The sequence below is a fragment of the Myotis davidii genome, unplaced genomic scaffold (assembly GCF_000327345.1).
Source record: "Myotis davidii unplaced genomic scaffold, ASM32734v1 scaffold652, whole genome shotgun sequence".
NCBI lineage: Eukaryota > Metazoa > Chordata > Mammalia > Chiroptera > Vespertilionidae > Myotis > Myotis davidii.
The window spans coordinates 420,995-427,051 of NW_006284936.1; the positions used below are offsets into that span (position 1 = coordinate 420,995).

At 34.9% G+C, this 6,057-nt stretch overlaps 1 long non-coding RNA gene across 1 annotated transcript in view; it reads left to right on the top strand.

Annotated features, from left to right (window-relative positions):
• The window catches only part of LOC107181750, a 23,182-nt gene extending 18,064 nt beyond the window's left edge, over positions 1 to 5,118 (top strand). Inside the window, exon 3 of the long non-coding RNA XR_001512454.1 lies at positions 5,108 to 5,118. This is a non-coding gene — a long non-coding RNA (uncharacterized LOC107181750). The remainder of the gene's footprint in view (positions 1 to 5,107) is intronic.
• Positions 5,119 to 6,057: the final 939 nt, after the last annotated feature.

Here is a 6,057-nt window from a genome sequence, read left to right on the forward strand (position 1 = left end):
ACTGCAGGAGGCAGCTGATCAATGATTCTTTCTCATCATTGATATTTCTCTCTCTCTCTCCCCCTCCCTTCCTCTCTGAAATCAGTAAAATATATTTTAAAAAAGATGGATACGCATGAAAACCACAATATACATATCATATACACACATTCTGAAAATCAAAGACAAGGAGAAATTTTAAAAGCCAGCAGAGAAAACATGTCCTGGACAAGAAACCCCAATAACATTAATGACTGACCTTTTAGTAGGAACAATGGAATCCATAAAGAAGTGATAAAACATATTTATTAACGTGCTCAAAGAAAATAATAGTAACTAAGGATGTTATACTAATCAATGCTATATTTCAAAAATGAAGGGGGAACAAAGGCATTCCAAGATAAACAAAAACTAAGAATTTGTTGCTAGAAGACTCACCCCATAAGAAATGTAAAGGAAGTTTTTAAGTCAGAAAGTAAGTGACTTTAGACTGTAACTTCAATCCACATGTGAAAACAAAGATCGTTAGTATAGATAAGCATGACGTTAGGGGATGGGAAAAAAAGGGAGTATAAATACATATTTTTCTTTCTTAACTGATTTAAAATCTATTTTATAAAATAATATGCATATATTATTATTATAGAACTATTACATATCAAAATCTACCATATTTTCTAATAACAGGACAAAGGAGTTGGGTGGCAGCAAAATTGAATTGGGCTAAGGAAATTACTCCAGATCAGTGGTTGCCAACCAGTGGTCCACGGACCATTGGTGGTCTGTGAGGTCCAAAAGGTTGGTGACTGCTGGTTTAAGGAAACCTTTGGAGCAGCAGTCACCAACCGGTGGTCCATGGACCACTGGTGGTCCGTGAGGTCCGAAAGGTTGGCTACCGCTGCTCCAGATGATAAGTGAGTTTCAGGAAAACAAATAAAGAGAATAAAAAATGATAAATAATAAAATTAATATAATAACAGCTATAAATATATTCTTGATTTCCTTTCTGCCCTTAGCTTTTTTAAATAATAAACTTACATAAAGTAATAATTATAACAATGTATTAATGTGAATTTAACATGAATACCTGTCATGTGTATAACATTATCATAAAAAGGTAAAAGAAAATAAAGAATATAGGAATAAATGTATATATCTCACTGCAATTAAGTTAGCATAAATCTGAAAGAAATTGTGATAATATGTACATGGTGTGTCATAGAAAAACCATTAAGAAAAGAATAAAAAGTGAGGAAACCATGACAAAAAATTAAATGCTTCATTGGAAAATATCACTTAAAGCAAAGCAAAGCCATAAAGAAGGAATAAAAGAACAAAAAAAAGACAACCAATATATAAAATAAAAAATATAATGGCATACATAAATCCAACTATAACAATAGTAATATTAAATTTGATTGGCAATCTAGGCCTCAGAATAGATAGCAAAATAACATGTATTTATATGTTGCCTAGAGGGGTCGCTTTAGAATCTAAAATGCAAATGGATTGAAAGAAAAAGATGGAAAATATATGTCATGAAAATACAGAAAGCTGGAGTTCCTATGCTAATCTCAGAATAAAATACTTTAAAACAAAACACTTTACTAGAGATAAAGAGGGACATTTTAAAATGATAAACCATCAACCCATGGGGGAGATATTACAATCATGAATATATATTCACTTAATAACAGACTACTAAAATACATAAAGGAAAAACTGACATAAATTAATAAAAAGTATAATATACCAGTACTGGTTGGAGACTTCAGTACCCCATATTATGTAATAGATAGAACAATTAGGCAGAAGATTTACAAGGCCATGGAAAACTTGAACAATTCTGATGAAACTGGAAATCAATAACAGAAGAAAAACTGGAAAATTACAAATATGTAGTGATTAAAAAATTCACTCCTAAAACACTAATAGGGTCAAAGACAAACTACAAGGGAAATGAGAAAATCCTTTGAGATACAAGAAAATGAAAACACAACATACTAAAAAGGATGAAATCCAGTAAAAACAGGGATCAGAGGGAAATTTATAGCTGTTAATGCTTATGTCATATAGGAAGAAATAATCTGAATCAATAACCTAGCTTTATAACTAAGAACTAGAAAAAGAAGCGCAAGTTAAATATAAAGTTAGAATGAAATAATACAAATTAGAATAGAGAATTAAAAACAAAGAGAGAATCAATGAAACGAAAAGCTACTTCTTTAAAAAAAATCAACAAAATTTTTAATCAAAGCCTTTAGCTAGACTGACTAAGACAGAGACAAGACTCAAATTATTAAGAAGAGAAAGTGGAACATTACTGCAGAGCTTAAATAAATCAAAGAAGAATGGTGGCATGAGGGGTTCTCCTTGTTTCTCCTCTTGATGTTACAAAACGTAGAACAGTTATAACACAACAAAGAATTTTCCCTGCTCAACACACAAACATGTCTGAGATATCCTTGCAGTGAAACATCTGAAGGCAGGGGGGTGAATCAAAGTGAACAGTGTAGGAGTGAGATGAGCAGAGATGGGTGCCACAAGCACAGCCTAAAGCTGACCGTGGATCTTGGGAGAGGGGAGGAATCAGGTTGCAGTCTACACTCTTGGCAGCCCTGAGGAGTAGAGAGGAAGAACCAACATTCTTGTCTGAGTGGTCAGCACATATTGTAGCTGAACCCAGTGACTGGAGCAGAGACAGAACACAGAGGTGCAACAGCTATGGTCTAACAGCCACCATTGTCAGGCAGAAAACAAAGCCATGGAGCTTGGCTACCTCACCCATGCAGAGCTTGCTTCCCCTAACCCTATCAGAGCTAGCAGGGGTCTCAGAAGAAGCTGTAGCTGTGAGCATTAGTACAGAGCACACTATCTGTTTCTCTAAGGATTAGAGATGCAGAAGCACTCCTCCCTTGAGTGGCAGGTAAATACCATGCTTAATCCCAGTGACAGCAGCCTTACAGCTGAGGTCTGGCAGCCACCCTTACTGGGAGAAAAAAAAAAGCCACAAATGCAGGAGCCGGCCTCTTACAGCCAACCCCACCTCCACCCAGGGAAGCTGAAACCAGTGGGGATACCTGCGACATCGTGGGCAGCGACTGGTTGCAGAGGACAACACTGGGATTTCGTGGACTCAGAAACCCATATCCCAACACATTCCCCCAAAAGGCTGGTGCCCTAAGACAGATGTGACCTGGTCACAGAGAAGATATCTAATTCCCCATGGAATACAAGACATTTTCCATCACCCTGCATAGATCCCAGAAGCCTAGCAGTGCAAGAAGTAAAAACCTGTGTTTCAGCACCACAAACTGGAAAACAAAACAAAGATGTCTTCTTATCATGCTGCTAAATAAAATGCTAATCATTCTTTTAAAAAAGCAAATTTCATTCCCATCAATGCCTAGACAGATCTAATCCATCAAATATCATTAGTAACCGAGGCACCAAGACAGTTCAGAAAGAAAATGAAAAATCTCCATGAAATAAACAAAGAAATGGAAAAAATGTGATTTAAATGGTAGGAAATTCAAGACAGCAATTCTGAAAAATTTCAGTGAGATAAAAGAAAACATAGATAGGTAGATTAATGAACTCATAAATAAAATCAATGAAAAGAGTATTCTACCAAAGAGACTGAAACTTAAAAATAGAACCAAAAAGAATTCTGGAATTGAAGAACTCAATAAAAGATGAAGACTGAAATATAAATAGCAAGTTTAGGAAATAGAGATGATCAGGAGGAAATAATTAGTGATATCAAATACAGATATCCAAGAATGACACAGATAGAAGAAGAAGGAGATTTGAGAGTAAAAAGAAATAATGAAAAAAGTCTGTAAGATCTGATGTCATCAGAAAGAGCAATATACCAATAATGTGTACACCAGAAAGAAAAAAAGGGTAAAAGAAATGAAGAGTCTATTCAAACAACTAGTAGATAAGAACTTCTCAAACTTATGGAAAGAACTAGGTCCTCAAGTCCAACAGAACACCTAGTTACCTCAACCCAAAGAGGTCCTCTCCAAAGAACTCAGTTTTAAAGCTGTCAAAAATTAATGACAAATAAAAAATTCTCAAAGCAGCCAGGGAAAAGAAGTGACCTATAAAGGAAAACCCTTCAAAATTTCATCCAACTTCTGGAAAAAATTCTAGAAGCCAGAAGAGATTGGAACCAAATATTCAAATATCTGAGAAATTACCAGCCAAGAATAACATATCCAGAAAAATTATCTTTTAAATATGAAGGAAAGATAAAGACATTCCCTGACATACAGAAGCTGGGGGATTTTATCACCAGAAATCCTCCATCACAGAAAATATTTGAGGGAGTTATTCTACCTAAAACAAAGAACAATAAAGACACAACATTGACAGTAAGATCACCAAAAAACTTACAGCATAAAAGGAATAATTTGCAGAAAGTATGTACAAGGGATCTCCCATTAGATTATCAAATGATTTCTCAACAGAAACACATCAGGCCAGAAAAGAATGGACGGACATTTACAAAGTGATGCAAAGCAAGGGACTGAATCCACGAATACTCTATCCAGCAAGGCTATCATTCAAAATTGAAGGGGAAATAAGGAGCTTCACAGATAAAAAAAAGTCTAAGGGAGTTTATCACAACCAAGCCAGCAATGCAAGAAATTTTAAATGGACCGGTGTAAAAAGAAGAAATAAAAAGGGAAGAAGGAAAACAGGCACAAAAAATAAAATTGGCTACAAACAAGTGACTATCAATAATAACTTTAAACGTAATTGGACTAAATGCTCCAATCAAAAGACATCAAGTGGCTGAATGGATAAAATGACATGACCCATAGCAAATGGAAATGAAAGAAAAGCTGGGGTAGCAATACATATATCTGACAAAATAGATCTCAAAGTGAGGGCCGTAACAAGATATAAGGAAGGTCATATCATAATACTAAAGGGATTGATAAAACAAGAGGATATAATCCTGATAAACATATATGCACCCAATGCAGGAGGACCCAAATACATTAAAAAAAAACTCATAGAAGATAACAAGGGAGAGATCGACAAAAATATAATCATAATAGGGGACTTTAATATATCACTGATATCACTGGATAAATTTTCTAGACAAAAAAATCAGCAAAGAAACAGCAATCCTAAATGACTCACTAGATCAGAGTGACTTAATTGACATCTTCAGAATATTTCACCCCAAAGCTACAGAATATACATTCTTCTCCGGTGCACATGGGACATTTTCAAAGATAGACCCCATATTGGGTTACAAGCAGAGTCTCTCTATATTTAAGAAGATTGAAAATATATCAAGCATCTGCTCAGACCACAATGGCATAATATTAGAAATAAACTACAATAAAAACAATAAAAAAATCAAACACTTGGAAGCTGAGAAGCATGCTATTAAACAATGATTGGGTTACTAAAGAGATCAAAGAAGAAAATAAAAACATCCTGGAAATGAATGACAATGAAAACACAACAACCCAAAACCTATGAGACACAATGAAAGCAGTCCTGAGAGGGAAGATTATAGCTCTACAAGCCTACCTCACAAAAACAAGAAAAAATTGTAGTAAATCACCTAACTCTACAACTTACAGAATTGGAAAGAGAGCAATAAGAAAAGCCCAGAGTGAGCAAAAGGAAGGAGATAATAAAGATCAGAGCAGAAATAAATGACATAGAACAAAAAAAATACAAAAGATCAATGAAACCAAGAGCTGGTTCTTTGAAAGGATAAACAACATTGATGAACCTTTAGCCAAGCTCACCAAGAAGCAAAGAGAAAGGACCCAAATACACAAAATCAGAAATGAAAGGGGCAAAATAACAACAAACCCCAAAGAAATACAAAGGATTGTTGAAAAGTACCATGAAGAACTCTATTCCAACAAACTAGACAACCTGGAGGAAATGGACTAATTCCTAAAAAAATACAACCTTCCAAAACTCAATCAGGAAGAATCTAAAAACCTAAACAGGCCAATAACTATGGAAGAAATTGAAGCAGTCATCAAAAAGCTTCCAGCAAACAAAAGCCCAGGACCAGACGGCTTCACAGGGGAGTTT